The sequence below is a fragment of the Camelus bactrianus genome, chromosome 5 (assembly GCF_048773025.1).
Source record: "Camelus bactrianus isolate YW-2024 breed Bactrian camel chromosome 5, ASM4877302v1, whole genome shotgun sequence".
Classification (NCBI taxonomy): domain Eukaryota; kingdom Metazoa; phylum Chordata; class Mammalia; order Artiodactyla; family Camelidae; genus Camelus; species Camelus bactrianus.
This window is the reverse complement of record NC_133543.1, coordinates 97552479-97568985: the sequence shown is the minus strand read 5'-3', so window position 1 is coordinate 97568985 and position 16507 is coordinate 97552479.

Genomic DNA, 16507 nt, shown 5'->3' with positions numbered 1-16507 from the left:
GAAAGGAATCCAAACATAACACTAAAGATAGTCATCAGATCACAACAGAAGAGAGTAAAAGTAGGAAACAGAAAAGAACTACAAAACCCTGAAAACTATTAACAAAATGGCAACAAGAACATACCTTGTTAATAATTATTTTAAATGCAGATGGACTAAATGCTCCAATCGAGAGACATAGAGTGTTCCTTAAAAAACTAAAAATAGAGTCACCGTATGATCCAGCAATCCCACCTCTGGGCATGTATCTGGAGAAAACTCTAATTCGAAAAGAGACATGCACCCCAGTGTTCACGGCAGCACTATTTACAACAGCCAAGACACGGAGACCACATGGATGGACAAGGAGGGTATTATGCTAAGTGAAGTAAGTCAAAGTCAAATACCGTGTGATTTCACCTACATGTGGACTCTAAAAAACAAAACAAGTGATGAACACAACAAAACAGGAACAGATTCATAGATAACAGAGAAAAAACAAGTCGTTGCCAGAGGGGAGGGGGCGGGGGGATGAGTGGAATAGGTGAGGAAGACTAGAAGTATAAACTTCCAGTGAGAAAATAAATGAGTTGTGAGAATGGAATGTATAGCATAGGGAATATAGTCAATAAGATTGTTAAATAGATAAAAATATATATAATTATGAAGACTGTGTACCAGCATGGAAAGAATATACATGGCCCTGAGAGAAAAATGAAAATAATGAAGCAGACTCTTCACTGTGTCTGCCAGTCTCAGAAGACTAAACGCGGCAGACAAAGCCTCAGAGGGTGCACGGGAAAGTCAGTTCTTTCTGATGTACAGGTGCAGGTAATCAAAGCGTTCACTCTGTTCTTTTTGGGGGTTTTGTCCATGTTTATTTTAATGTTTGTTCAGTTTTTTTGGCAATAAGCCAAAATAAATTCTCTCTAATCTGTCCTGCTCCCCCAGGTCAGTGCGGTCAGGCAGGAGCAGAGAGGAGAGGTACCTTGGGGCTGGAGTCGGGGAAGAAGGAGGGGGTGGCGTGGAAGGAGGGGAGCCAGTCAGGGACGGATGCTTAGTGCTTCATCTCATTCCGTGGTGCCCTTTCAGTGGTGACGTGACAAGCCTTTGGTTAAACAGCTGTTATCAAAGGCTTTCCTGGAGATGACAGCAGACCACGTGGCGGGGGTGGGGGGCTGTGCTTCCCTTCACAAAGGGAAGGAAGAAGCTGCAGAGCCCCAGACATCTTGGAGAGAACCAGGTCCAGGGGGCCACACCATGTTTAAAGGAGCTGGGTGAGGGCAGCTGGAAGGCCCCCAATGCTGGGTAGCTCTTGGCCTGGAAGGAGCACAGACTACAGGACCGGGTGGGTAGTTTAGCGGACAGTCCCTGGGCTGGAGAGCCGGGACGCAGAGGACCACCTGGTCAGGACCAGGGCCAAGTCTGTGTTTAGGAAGCCCTCACTGGTAGCCGCGTGCAGGCTGCGACGGTTGGGGAGACTGGTTGATGCTGAACACAGTGGTCCTTAAAAGACAGCAAGCACTGAAGTCATCAAGTCCAGCAACAGACTCAGAGCCAGTGGGTAAGGGGTTCTAATCCCCCGAGCTGAAAATACAACCAAATCCCTAATCACACCTTGCAGTGAAATGCAGCCGTCTGTGACTGGGCATGAGCTCTCTGATTGTGCTCTAGCCCTTCGTATTGGAGCAGGTGTGGCCGGCTTACAACCCAGTTGCAGCTGACCGAGGCTTGGGTTGGCTGCTTCAGCACGCCTCACGATTTCCGTCTTCATCTGGCCTGTATCAGGGTCATTTCCTATCACTAGAATCAGCACTTTCATTTTTCCATTTTCCATTCACCGTCGTGAACCGTAAGGACTAACCTCAGTAAAAGTCCTATGACCAGCACAACTCGGGTGATACGGACCGAGAGGCAGATGCAGACAACTGTGGGCTGCCAGGCGGGTGCTCCGGGTGGTAGTTCAAAATGTTGATTTGGCGGCCAATGGATCTCTCTGGATTGTGGCCAAGGGTGATGGGGCTCTTAGAAAATTGAAGACACCAAAGTCAAACATGGGAAAATTGCCACTGGGTTAAGTGGACCGAAGTTCAGCATGAACCTTGGACAATTTTTATTTACTTTTGGGGGTTCACTAGAATATGATGTGACTAACATGTTCTGATTTCCAATTTGGGGGAGTGTCTCAAAGACTCGGTAGAGACCTGAAGAACCACACTGGGCAGCCACCTGCCATGGCCCTGATAGGCCCAGAGGTCCCCAAGGGTCTGATGGGCCAGTCCTGCTTGCTCCTGTCTTCATCAGAGCAGAAACTTGGCCCCCGCTGCAGCCTGGGCTGAGTGTGGGCTGCAGCAGGAACTCGTCCTGCCCCTTGGGGACCCCTTGCCCGCTGCCACAATAATCAACTTCCGCCAACCTTCTCACGTGGATTTCTCCCCCACACCCACTCCTGCTGACCGCAGCACATCTCAGCCTAACACTTCAAGGTGCAGCTCTTCAGTTGAGGACACTCTTTAATGCAACCACCGCTCAGTGTCATAGCTAAAAAAATTAAAATTCAGTCTTTAATAACACCTACCACCCAATCTATACTCAGATTTCTCCAACTGTCTCAAAAGTGTCTTTTCACAGCTGCTTTATTGGAATCAGGTCAGGACTCAAATGAGGGCATGCATTGCATTCTGTAAGTCACCCCTCCTTTCCTTTTTTTTTCTGTCTCTTTTCATGTCATTGTTTTGTTGAGGAAACTGAAATGTGTCTGGGAGGTACATTCTTCAAGTTCAGCAAGTAAGTGAAATCCTCTCCCTGGCACTCCTCCTCAAAATAAACTTCATACAGAAGGCAGCTACCTCCTGGAACTCACCTACTCTCTTTCAGTGTCTTTCTTTCTTTCTCAAATCCCAACCACCCCATCCTCCTTCCCCCCAGGCGGGTCTGTAAGGGCTTCCCTCTCCAAGCCCTGCTGTCCTTTTGCACAGCTCGTCTGAACCTCCCGGTCTTCTTTAGGGTTCTCTCTGCTTTGTCCCTGGCTGGGGTTTGTTACCACAAAGGAGAGCTCGAGCTCGAGGCCTGGGCCGGCAGGCTCACACCCTTACCCTTGGAGGCTGGGGTCAGGGCAGGAATGAAGTTCCAGCAGCACAGAGAGAACAACACAGTGGGGACACCTGCTCCCGTTGCACAGGGCGGATCTGGGGGCCTCGTCGTGTGTGCAGACATCCGCCTTCTTCACCAGGCAGTGAGTGCCTGTCGTGGGGACGTGACTGACTTCCCTGCCACATCTGCAGGGCGGGGCCAGCACAGTGCTGGTCACTTGCAAGACATCGGGAAGGATTCTTTGTGAGCAGGGGCAGTGGTCCTGCTATGTCGTCTTTGGGACACTGGCCCGTGTCTGGGGAGTCATGATAAAGAGCCCCATGAAAAAAAAAAAAAAGAGCCCCATGTGCACTTGTGACAGAGCTTTCAGTTGTGTCCTTCCCACTCCTGAGAGCACCTCAGGCTCCAGCTAAAGCCGAACGTCACGCTTGACGTCGGTGCTGAGCCACTCTCAGGGGCTCCCACACGCATGATACTCGAGTTTTCACTCTGAGAATTTGTTCTCGTGCCGTGTCTCAGTCATCTCGCCCCAGAACTTTCCCTCTGAATAAACCAGCAGTGGTTCCTGGAATCCAAGTCCCCTCCAGTCCCCTCCGCGAGCTTTCCTCCAGACTTGTGGGGTTTGCCCCGGGACCTGAGTCTCCATGCTGGTCGGGCCGGTGCATATCTCAGTCCATGAATTCAGGACTTGATTGTTGTCTTGAGGGCCCCTCATCTTGGTTAACTCAGGATTTGCCTCCTCTTTCCCCAGGACTACACAAATGTGGGGACATGCTACATTGGGAGTGGGGTCAGCATCTGGTCCTTGGGGGCTTCTCTGGGCCACACTGGTCGACATCACCCAGGAGCCCTGGCCTGACATGGCTGGAGCATCACTAGAAGGGAGCCCAGAGATGAAAAGGAGATGATGGAGGGGGTATGAGAGGGTACGACACAGGGGCAGCTTGAAGGGGTTCAGGATCTCTTGGGCATTTGCTTGGCGACAATGAGGCGTCTAGAGGAGAAGGCATGAGGGACAGCTGGGCTTGAAAGTCACGTCCACTAATGCCCCAGAGACCCAGTTTCCTTGGTCCCTGTTGCTAAGCTCACAGAAGTTCCAGGAAAAATCAGTCACACGTGGGAGGGATACAGATTCACCCCTTTCCATATCAGGTTTGCCCCAGTCCAGTGTCTAATCTTAGGTACTTTCCATCACAAGATCCTTCCTGGGCTCCAGAAAGCAGCGGATGGACTCTGTCTTCCTGGAGACCTTTCTCACCTGCCAGTTCTCCCTGGTCTTCACTCCCCGGCCTGGGGAGGACGCCAGGGGGAGGAGGGGCAGCACCTGGCTCACCAGGTCGCAGCACAGAGCCCGGGGGTGAGAAGCCTTCCAGGCTCTTGCTTTCTGACCGACTCTCCGTTGCTGCCTCTGCTGCGGGGCCCATCTGGGTCAGGGATGCTCGGAGTTCGTGGCATTGCTGTTTGTTCTAGGAAACTCCTCAGCCCAAACGTCTCCCAGGCACCCGAGCTCAGGGGCTGGCTGAGCCTCCTGACCCTCCCACGGAGAGGCTCCTGGGAGGATGTGCCTAGGAAGGGTGGGGGGGCTGCTCCAGAGCACCAGCCAGCCAAGCTTTCAGGCAGTCTCCACGCGGGGTGGGGGTCTGCCTCATGGGCCGCCAGATGGGGCCTAACATGGCCAGGGGCAGGTTATAGAGGGGCCCCGTCCTGGGACAGACACACCCGGTTCCGACCCAGGAATGGCCTCTGATGGTCCCTGGCTAGACCTTGGTCTCCTCATCTCTACAAGGGGCACAGCTGTGCTGCAGGCAGGGCTTCCAGTCCTCTCTCTCAAGAATTCTCTGCTTTTGAGGTCACAAGGACAAATCCTAAGGGATGTGAAGCAGACGGAAGTCGGATTCCAGAACCCCAGGGTCTGGCTCTTGCCCGGATCATTGGCAACAATGAAGAAAAAGCAGCCTCATTGTTTTTCTGCTGCCCCCAGCCCACCGCCTTCCCCTCCCTCTTCCCTGGCCTCTTCCCCCTTACCCACTACCCTCCACCCCTGCTTTCTGCAGGTCCCCACTCTCTGCCCCTGGCCTGGCCCTCCTCCCACTCGCCCACCTTGCCCAGCCAGGCTCCCATCTCTCACTGGCAGGCCCCCTTCTCAGTCTGGAGCCCGCAAGGCCCACTGCCTCCACAGGCCCCTGGGAGTCCCCTGCTCCCGCTGCCCTGCCAGCACCCCTGCCCCCACCCTCTTCCCTGGCCGCCTGGCCTCCCTCCCTGCTCTTCTCTCTTCTTTTGTCCTGGACCCCTCTTCTGGCCCTTCTCTGGCCTTCAGCCACCTGGGCAGACTGCTCTCCTGTCCCTACATCTTTCCTGCCCAGTCACTTCCTCCCGCCGTCTCCCCACCTTTGGGTCATTTTATAAACGGTCCCAGGGGCCTTGTGACCCTGCTGGTGGACACCCGGGCCTCTCAGAGCTTTGTGAGTCAGGCACCTGCTGGGCCCAGGGAGCCGCAGATGGCGGACAGCTGCGGGCAGCCTGGCAGCCACTCCAGCACTCCAGGAAGCCCCCATCTCCACAGTGACTTCTCAGCCACTTGGGGGAGAGTTGACTTGGAGGTGAGGGCTGTCTGGGGGCCACGGAGGGGAGTGGAGGAAGCGCTCCTGGGCCTCAGGGCCCCCACACCCTCCTTAACTCCCTTCCCTGCAGGCCCCAGTGTGGCCTGGGTTCCTTCTGTTTCCCACCCAGGACAGAAGCGAGGAAAGGCTGGACCAGCCAGAAATGGGAGCATCCACGTTTATACTCTTCTGTCTGCCAGGCTGGGCCAGACAGCTCTAGCTGGGGCAGCCCCAAAGCAGCAGCGTGTCCCCTTAGGAAGGTGCGTCCTGGGACGGGTGAGCCCTGAGAACCCAGAAGCAGAGCACAGGCTCCCTTCAGGGCAGGAAAGATGTAGGGACAGGTGCCACCACAGCATTGAGTGGTCAGGGTCCAGAACTGTGCTTTCTTTTGGCCCCTGCAGACATCTCAGTCTTGATATCCACCTTCCTGATGGGTGAGAGCTCTTTGCTCTGAAGACCGTCCTCCGGCTGGTGCCTTTTCTCCAGGGTTCATGGGCCAGGGGAGCCAGGCTCCCTCCTGCTGATGGCCTCGAGTTTGTAAATGATTATGAATAGAAAGCAGTACCAGGAAACCATCACTTTGTGCTCTGAATTTTAATGCCAAGGGCAAGTGGAGAAATGGGCAGAGTTTGAGGACCCTGCAGAAGACCCTTCCTGAGTAGTCACCCCCTTCCTCTCCCTCCATCTCTCCAGGGGTAGTTCCTACCCCGAGTGGAGCCTCTGTCGGGCTCTGGTCCAGGCACAGGACACAGAGCCAGGTAAGAACCTTCTCCCAGAGGTCTGATACTTCCTGACTCCCCACCCGACCCCCGTCCCCACACCAGCATCTCAGACAGGGCTAAGGACAGAGCTTGCAATGTCCATCCAAGTGAGGAAACCAATGACTCAGGTCTTTGGAGCCGTGGAAAAGGAGCCTTGTCCCTGGAGTCCCTCAGTCCCCTGCCCTGGGGGCAAAAGTAAGCACTGGCTTCTTGGAGGCTCAGCTCAGCCCCAGGACAGGGCTGCAGGACAATGAAAGGTCTGGGGAAGAAGGTGTGAGGAGGGCCTATGGTTGGCCAGTCCCATCACTCTCCATCTTGCAAGTTTGTCCTCTTAAGAGACTCCTCGTGCGTGATGCTTCCCACCGCCTCGTGGGGAGGTGGGAGCCCTGTCGTAGCTGACCTTCCTCCACAGGTGCTACCTGGGGGCACCACGAATGATCTTTTAAGAAAAGCCAGGCCTTTCTACTTTAGCTGGGAGTTGTTTACTGTACCTGGAAGAGATGTGGTTGGAGTCAAGGTTCTCGCCAGCAAATGACTGGACTTGGAGGCTTTATTTCCTCCCACCCAACATGGTATCTTTCAGTTGCCCAAGGCGGGATGAAAGAGAGATGCTGAGATGCCGTGGAGGCTTATGGCTGCCCCAGTGCCGCCGAGGGTGGCCGGAAGCGAGAGCCCAGAGCTCTGGGAGCCTCGTCCAAGCTCTGCCCTTTGCCTGCTGCTTGGGGTTCTCAGAGAGTTTTGTATTTTCTAGAGCTGACAGAATTCAGTGGAAAGAGTCCCGGGAATCTTCATTTATTCTCTCCCTGATTCCAGGGTCCCCAGTACCACTCAAGCTGCCTTAGCCTCAAGTGAGCTATCATCAGAAAAGAGGAAATATTTCTCAAAGCCATAGAAAGTTTTTGTTAAAACCATTTCACAGAAAACCAGAGCAAAAGATCAGGGTATGCAAGGCTGGCTGGCTCAACCACTTTTTTTGTCATCGGTTACAGAAAGAGAACTTTGATTGTACGTACGTATTTTAGGAGGAGTAAATGACATAACATGGTCTTTTTAAGAGAAAATCGATTCCACATGAGCCCGTCCCGACAGCTTCACTTCCTCAAGTGGCAGCTCAGGAAGTCCTTGCCTGGCCAGCTCTCTGTGGGACGTTTTACACAGCCTCCAAGTATTAGCGTGAGAACAACTTTAGCCACCTTTTAAAGGAGTCAAACATCTTGCTCTCTTTGGTAACTTTGTTCTGTTGGTAATTCTGACATCATCTGTGCTGCATAGTTTGTAGATTTTGAGAAATTAGCAGTAACTTTTGCCGCGTGATGTTTTTTTGAATCAGGGCAAGTTCATTTTCTTAAAGTTATATTATAGCTTATGTACTATTCCACAGAGCTAAAAATCTAATATAGTTCTTTCACGCAAGATACACCATAATTAACTAAATATTTCACTTTCCATAAGCAGTATGTTTTTCACTTCTCATATACTGTTCTCCATAGAATTCATTCTCTAATTGTTTTTATTGGGTTTGAGATGCTTTGATAAATTTTTAGGTTAATGACTCTCCAAATGCAGGCTACAAGAACATTTTCTTTTTTTTTTTCTTCTGGTTTTACTGAGATGTAATTGACATACAGCGCTGTGTAAGTTTAAGGCCTACAGCGTAATGACTTGACTGACCTACATCATGAAAAGGAAGGCTGGGAGGCCAGGACTGAGACCCTGGGGGGGAGGGGGCGGGGACAGGAGGTCATGAACCAGCTATGAGGCAATGTTGCTGCAGAGAATCTGTGGGTGATTCAAGGGTGCTCCTGTCTGAGAAGGTGAAGTTGTGTGAGTGTGAGTGTGTGTGGTTTTCTGACTTCAGATCTCCTTACGTGTTTCTGTGATTTGTGTGATTTGACGAGTACCTGCGTCTTTAGGTGTGACTCAGTCTGTGCATGTGTCTGTGGGAGCACAAGCATGTGTGGGTGTCATGAGTGTGTACTGTGTGTGTGTGAGTGCTTGTACCTCTGTATGTGTCTCTTTGGATGAATCTGTGTGTGAGTGTGTGTGTTTCTAGGTTAGGGTGTGTCTCTGGGCGTGTATGTGTGTGTGTACATGTCCGCATTCCTGTGTGTGTCTGAGTGTCTATACATCTCAGAGCGGGCGTGCACAGTTCTGGTTGTGAGCCCATGATGTCTGAGGGAAGCTGATGACACACCGTGTGATTATTCTGGACCCTGGGACGGAATTATTAGGCAAAGTCTCCTCTATGGAAGGTGGTCTGCTACCCCTCTGAGGCCCCCTAGGAGCCAGTTAAGGAGGAAACACTTCCTGATGGAGAAAATAATAAACAGACATGGAGTCCTGTCGTCTCTGGCTGCCTGGGCCCCTCGTCCAGACAGGAGGCTGGGCTGGGCTGGGGGTGGCCGCTGGCCCAAGACCACACACTCTGGTTCTGAGACTGGCCTGCTTCGTGTAACCTGAAGCCCCTTGTCTGATACATTCCAGACGTTCCCACATGCTGGCGACAAGCAAGGCCCGAGGTAACACAGCCCCTTTGTCTGACCATGGCACTGGGAGCCTCTTCTTGGAAATGTGGTCACTGTGGTGTTGAAACCGGGGTGCCTGCCAGCTGTTCTGGGGGAGAGAGGAAAAGTACCCGCTCCACCCCAGGTGTTTGCTCTGAGACCTCGTGTCTCTGCAGGGAAGAGGCCTGTGTGTGCTCATTTGTCCAGTGGAGGGACACGTGCGCATCCTGGGAGCAAAGTGGATCAGGGCATCCGGGACACAGTCAGTGGAAGCAGGGACCCCGGGCCAGAAACCCAACAGGACAATATCATTCCTTAGGGGGACAGAGTCAAGGTGAGAAGCCCTCAGGCTTCTTTTGAGGAGCCAGTCCCCAAAGCCCCTCTCCGACCTGCAGTGACTGGTTCATCCATGTTTGTTGGGGACTGTCCTGGTTTTGACACTCAAAGACCAGTGTCCCAAGAACTGCCAAAGCCTTGGGCCATCAGGACAATTAGCCACCTGAACCCCATCCCAGGGAGAAAACTAATGTCCCCTGAGGGGAAGCTGCGTCTTGCCCAAGAAGTGACTCAGGCCCCTGATGGTGGAGTGTAGGGCCCAGGGATCAGACCCCGTCAGGGGGTCTCGCTCACCATGGTCAGACAGGCCAACGCTGGGTCTTCCCGCTGCTCTGGGCTGTGTCCACCTTCCCCGGCACCGAGAGCTCAGGGGGAGGATGTCAGGGAGATCTGCGCTCTTCACAGTTTGTGGTCACCTCACATTTGGTCCCCAGACCTAACCTTTCTGAGGTCCCAGGGCAGAAAAAGCTGACAGAGCCAGGGGATGGAGAGTGTGGCTGGGGACCCACACATGTTTACTTGGAGCTCATTCCACTGCTGCTGGCCAGAGCAGTCCCGGCACTCATGCCAACTGAGATTTTGTGATTCCAGAGCCAGTGCTGCATTAGAAGCCAGCAAGTTCTGTCGTGTGAGGAGGGACCCAGTCAGCCTCTTGTGTTAAAGGTGCAGAGGAGAAACAGCCAGGGTAGTGACAGGTCCCCCAAACAGGCAGGGCCTGTGCCCCGTGGAGGCAGTTGAGTTGTTAGTTCCCAAAAGGGAGACTTTATAAGGTAGACAAGGAAAGTGCCTGACCCGAGGTGACAATTTGGGCAGCCAAGGTGGGTAGAGGTGAGATGGGCTGACCGGAGCCTGGCCCAGAGCTTCTAGGGTGGCAGGATGCTATACGGTGGCTGTAGGTGTGACCTCAAAAAACTAACTCAGGGATTTTGAGGCCAAGCTTGGGTAGGGAGAGGCTGGTAATGCCTCCCCTGAAGGACCCAGGCCCCCTTCCTTCCTGCAGGCTTTTATGCCCTGACTTCCTACAGCCTGGCTTCTTCCCTCCTGCTGCTGCCACAGCCACCCAATGCAGGCAGCCTTTGACCTGCCAAAGGGACCCCCAGGTGCTGTCTCCTGGAGGTTGGTTTGGGGAGTGGGGAGTGGGGTACGTACCAGACACAGGGCACAGTCACTTCTGAGTGAAGTGGTCAGTCTTTGGGTACCTGGAAGGGAGGGGGTCTGCAGGGAGAGATGCCCTGAGGCCACTGAACCCAGCCACCCCACCCACCCCGTCCAGTGGTGGCTTGGAGAGCCTGGAGGGGTCTGAGAGTTGACACAAAGGAGCTGATTACCTTTTCTTAGACTTATGAACCAATCCAAGGAGGTGTTCTTACCGGGTGACACAGGCCAGACCCCCAGATGGCTGAGAACTCACTGTGGAGACGGAGGCTGCCCACCATCTCCTGCTCCTTGGGCCCAGCAGGTGCCTGACTCATGAAACTCTGAGAGGTCTGAGTGCTCACTGGAAGGGGCACCAGGCCCCTGGGACAGTTTGCAAAATGACCCAAAGGTAGGGAGATGGCAAGATGAGGTTACTGGGCAGGAAAGGTGTAGGGATAGGTGAGCAGTCTGCCCAGGTGGCTGGATGCCAGAGAAAGGCCAGAAGGGGAGTCCAGGACATAAGAGGAGAGAAGAGCAGAGAGGGAGGCCAGGCAGCCAAGGAAGATGGTGGGGCATCGGGACTGGCAGGGCAGGACCTGGGGGCCTGTCTGCCTCTGTTTCCTCAGACCTTAGGATCAGATCATTCTAGAAAGAGTAAGTTGGCTGGAGGTCCCGCCTGCAGCACAACTGTGCCCATAGCAGAGATGAGGAAACCAAGGTCTGGAAGGAAGCCATCAGAGACCGGGCTTGGGCCAGAGCAAGGTGTGCTTTTTTTGTGCAGGAGACTGGGAAGTGATGGGATCAGAAAACGGGATGAGGAGTCCTGGACCAGGATGGAGGGTGGGACTAAGCAAGACATCGCAGCTGCAGATGCATCTGGGCGGGAAGACGAGGACCCAGGAGACCTGCAGCCCCATGTGGAGACTGTCCTTGTATCAACACCTTCTTGAGTTGAGAACTTTGAAGTGCTGTTTAGTCGAGGCCTCTGTGCTTTCATCTCATGAATATTCATGCCCATGTTCTTTTCATTTAGAAGAGTTGTAGATCCAATTATTTTAACGAGCACTGAAAACTTTTCCTTCTGTAATAGCTTTCCATGCATATAGCACTGTGTGTATTATGTAACAGAAGTTAACGTTCCTTTACAGAAATCTCTGTAATTTAAAAATCATATCATATGTAAATTGAGACTTCTGATCACCTTAGATTACAGAACAAATATCCATCCAATTTGTGAGTAATTTTCTATCTCCAAAACCAATAAGTAGGCAATGCAGTTTTATTCTTGTGACATGCTCTAACATTTTCTCTGCTCTGTGGACATCGCTCATAAACAACAGTGACAACTTGATGGCGCAGGTTCCCAAAGGAGACGGGTGAGGTGGGCGAAGGTGGGAGGTGAGTTTCTCTAAGCAGCAGAAACATCTTGTGGTGGTTGGCTGGGTGAGGGCTAGGACCCGAGGTGCATGCCTGATAAGCCAGATTTTCTCTGTGAAGTTGGAGGCAAAGGCATCTGTGGCTGGTGGGGACCTAGGGGAGGGCTTAGAAAGACACTGGAGAGGCAGGAAGGGGTGCTGGTGCTTCAAGATCACCATTTTGAGTGTCTCCCTTTGCCCAATGGAGCGCTTTCTGTGGGCTCAGTGGCCCGGGGGGCGGAGTGGAGCAGGAATGGGGCCTGGCCCAGGCTGGGGATGAACTGGGCAGTGGAGAGGCAGGGGATGGAGGGCTGGGGCTCCACCTCAGAGCGGGGAGGGAGGTAGAGGGAAAGAGGAGCTTTCAGGGGCTGAGGGACCCCACCACGTGCCTGTGGGATGATGGGGCCCAAAAGCAGGAGGTGACAGTAGGAGGAAGTCACACTGTGAGAGCAGAACATGGAAATAGAAAGGCGGTTAGAGCAGCAGTTACCTTGGGGCCTTGGGAGTCAGGCAGGTGTGGTTTTTGTTGCAGCTCAGCTTCTTAATAACTGGGTCATCATGGGTAAGCTGTTGAACTTCTCAATGACTCTGTTTCCGCACCCATAAAATGGAATTGCTCACAGGCCCTGCCTCGTGTGCTCTGTGAGGATGCGATGAGGTGGCGCAGGTGTGTACGCAGCTCCCGGCCTGGCAGGTACACATCTGGACTCGCGGCTCGATGGTTGGGTCCAACTGTGCTCCAGGCGCACATGCGGGCTCGTGAGTCGACCTTGCTGTTTCTTCACCTGTAAATGAGGCTAATGAGAGTATACGCTTCAGAGTTTGGTTGGAGGATGAACTGATTTTATAAGTGTGTAGCCCACAGGCTGATCCTCAGGACTCACCATATAAATGGTGGCATCTGTGGCGTCTCCTTGAGGGATGGGGTGTCCCGATTGGAGACTGAGTCAGGAGTGAGGAGTGACCGGGGGCATACTTGATGGAGCAGAGTTGGAGGGCACAAGAGCTGGGGCAAGAAGCTCTGGGGACAAAGGGCATGAGAATAGGACGTCCTTAGAGGGACAGGGGACAAAGGGCATCCTTAGAGGAACCTGCCGACCTCGGTATTGGAGAAGCTTTTTTATCCTTCTACCCAGGATAAAAAATTTTTTAAATAAAAATCAATTCAAAGATTTCCAGGAAGGAACTGAATACCACGCTTACTCTAGTCGTGGCGCACTGAAGGTGTACTCATTATTAAAATGCTACAGACAATTCATGGGAACAAAAGGACATACTCTTACACCCAAATTAACAATTTTTCATGCAGCAAAACAAAGAAAAATGTGTGGAAGTTGGGGAGGGTTGGGAAAGAATGAAGTGAGGAGAAATCACAAAAAATAAGTAGGACAGATTTCATAACTAAAGTGTGAAAGGGATTATTATGTTCCCAATGGACACGTGGGCTAAGGACAGAGTACACTTCATGCAACAGGAAACATGAAGAGGAAAGAAATATTCCGAAAGGGTCCACCATTCCCCTACCCCGTCATGTCCCCAGGAAATGTACAAGTGTAGCTGGGGACGGTGTCAAGGAGCCCCTTGGGCCCAGGCAGGAGGGGAGCCGGGGGCTCTGGTTTCCAGACCAGAGATGGAAAGGCCAGGGAGCTCCCTGGATGGTTCAGCCCAGGACACTGCCCCCTTAAGGGCCAGCCCTCCAAAGGGCCTTGGAGAATCTGGACACCGAAGCCAGTGGTGTTAATTTGGAAGTTCCGGCCCTGCTTAAATAAATCACAGAACCTTCCCTCCTCTGCCTTCAGATGAAGGGGAAGCTTTGGATGTCCATCGTTTATAGAATCTTGTGGTCTTTATCACCTTCGTGGTGAAGAGCCCCTCTGATGCTGTGGAATTTCGGTGTCTGGCTTGAAGACCGCCTTGTCTGACTCCTGCAGGCTCCCGTTAGGGCCATAAGCAGTTATGGGGAGGACCATTGTGGGGAGCCGGGAGCTCTGAAAACATGGCCAGAGTCATGACAGGAACCAAAGAAAGCCCACACCCGGATGTTTGAGCATCCAGAACTTTCTGCCTTAACCTCACAGTGCATTTCCAGTGAGAGCTGGAAGGGATGTGTGGGAGGGGAAGGGGTGAATTTTAAAGGCTGCTGCCCCTGGCATGTTCTACTTCATCCTGCCTTGATAGTAAGTGTCGTGACCTTGATGCCGTCACCCGCCCACGTGCCCACTTCCAAGGAGGCTGGACACTCACAGGCCCCGTAGGTGCTGTTAGGGTTCAGCTGTCTTTGCCACAACTAGAGGGCCAGGTGGGCGGGGGGTCCTTGGGGACTTGGCTCAGACCCTTGGGAAGGGCCTCATCCGTGCTCCAGTGGACTGAGCCAGGCAAGCTAAACGCATGGACCGGGCTTGGGGACAGAACTGTGGCAGAGCCTAGAGGTTTGGAGCAAGGGGCAGGAGGGGACAAAGGGGGCGACACCCTCCTCCCTCTCCCTGTCTCTCTGTCCTCAGTTTCTCCTGCTCTCCCCCCTGCCCCGCCCCGGTGAAGCCACCTCTGACTTCTGGGACTCCACCCTCTTCCATCACGAAGGTTCCATTCTCCATGTTGCTGCTTTCCCTGTTTTTTCTAAGAAACCCTTGAGGCAGACCTAACGTCAGTGGGGGCCGAAGAGTCTCAGGGTCATTGAGAGCCAGACCCCTGCTGGGTGCTCTGACCCCTGCTGCGCGCTGACTCCTGAAAACTGTTTCTGAGACAGTGCTGTGGTCTGTCTTGACCACCACTGCCCGGTGCAGAGTAGATGATCAACAGATGTTTGTTGATTGAATGAGTGTGTGACTGGGATTACAGAAGTTAGGCAGTGAGCCAAGTTCACAAAGCAGCTACCTGGGGGCTGGCTACTGAGCTCGGGCCATCTGTGTCTCTTGTTGGAATCAGGCTGCCTCAGAAGATGGTGGCCCTTCCCTCAGACACGCCAACACCCCCTCCCCTTCCTGATTTCTTCCTTTACTGCTATTGCCCTCACCCCACCCTGACCCTGCTGCCCGAGTGGGTCTGTCCTATGTCTAGACCTTGAATGGCCCCATTCCATGTAGCTGGTCCTGATTTGGATGGGTGTTAGAAGAAAGGCTCTGTACTATGCCAGATGTTTCTGTTTTATCAAGCAGCTTCCTGAATGACATTCTGGGCCAGAGCGTACATTCCCTGGGGCCCCTGAGCATCCCCGCCCCTGCTCCTGTCTGGCCAGCCCCCAGCCTCAGCTCTTGCCATTCCCCTGGCCTCCAGCTGTGCAGAGAAACCCCTGGACCCCCGCCGAACACCACACTCTTCACCTCGTGTCTGCACTTCTGCTGTTCTCTGTGCCTCTAGCATCTTCCTCCTGCACCTTGCTCCTCGCCCCTGTTCCCTGAGCAGCTTCCCTGGGCAGGGGTGGGGGGCATCCTCCAGGCTCTGGCCCAGCACTTACACCCTGCAGTGTCCCCTGGTGGGTAGGCAAGTCTTCCCCCTGGAGGGGATGCTCCATGAGCTAAAGGAGCAAATAAAGCAGCATCAGGAGAGGTATGGTGACTCCCCAGGTGCTGGGGAGTGGCTCCTTGGCAGATGCAGTCAGAATGGCTGGTTCCTCACCCTACAAGGAGTGATTTCTGGAGCTCAGGTGCTGCCCAGGGATGCGGTGAGGATGGAGGTAATAGCTCAGGCAGGAACCCACCCAGGCTCCCAAAGCCTCTGATTTGCTCTGGATGGTGAGAGGCGGGGCAGGACTCGGGTGGCTGGTTCTGGGCAGTTTAAGGGAAACCTTCTGGGGAAAAGTCTTCATATTAATGACTCCCCAGCGCTGCGGCAGGGGTGGGGGGTAGGAGAGGAGCGGGATGCAGAGGCCTGAGCCATGTGTCAGCCCTGGGCCAACCCTGCCTGGCCCACCCCTTGTAAGCAAGCACACTGGGTTTCTCTGGACCTCACATTCCCCAGCCAGGAGTCCACCATCACTCCCCGGATAAGAGTTATTAGCAAGGCTCTTCAAGAAAGGGAAGTGGAATATGACGTGTGTTTGCATTAAAAGGGAGAAAATAAAGACCCACATATGGATGTGCTGGTCCAGAACCTCTGAAAGAAGCTGCAATCAGTGGTACCATGAGGGTAGGTGGGTACTGGATTTGGAGGCAGTGTCGGCACAGACATTTCACTGCATGTTTACGTTGGTATTTGAACCATGTGCATGTACTCAAATTTTAAAATAAAAAGCAGCAATAAAGTACAAAGAAAATATTTATTTTAAAAAAGAAGACAGCCAGACGGGGAGGTGGCTGAGGCTCCCTTTGAGGAGGGGCTGAGCGGTGAGTCTCCCTCTGCTGACCCCTTCCCGGGGCTCCCTCACTGCGGGCCCTGGACACCTGCCTGTCTCCTCCCCACTACCTTCCCCACAGGCTCCTGGCCTCCTGCAGCCGTACCCGGGGTGGCCTGGCCTGGCCTGGCCACCTCACCGTGACTTAGATTGGGCCAGAGGCCTGGGGCGGCCTTGTCTGGGGACACACTGTCCTGAGCCCTGCCCCTGAGCCTAGGCCGACGTGAGTTTCCGTGGCCCAGGGCAGGGAGTAAATTGGGTTCTACCCTTCATCCAAGCGCAGGTTTGATCAGATGGGAGACAGGGTCTAAAAACTGACATAGTTGTGCCGAGCTCTTCACCAGATGACGGG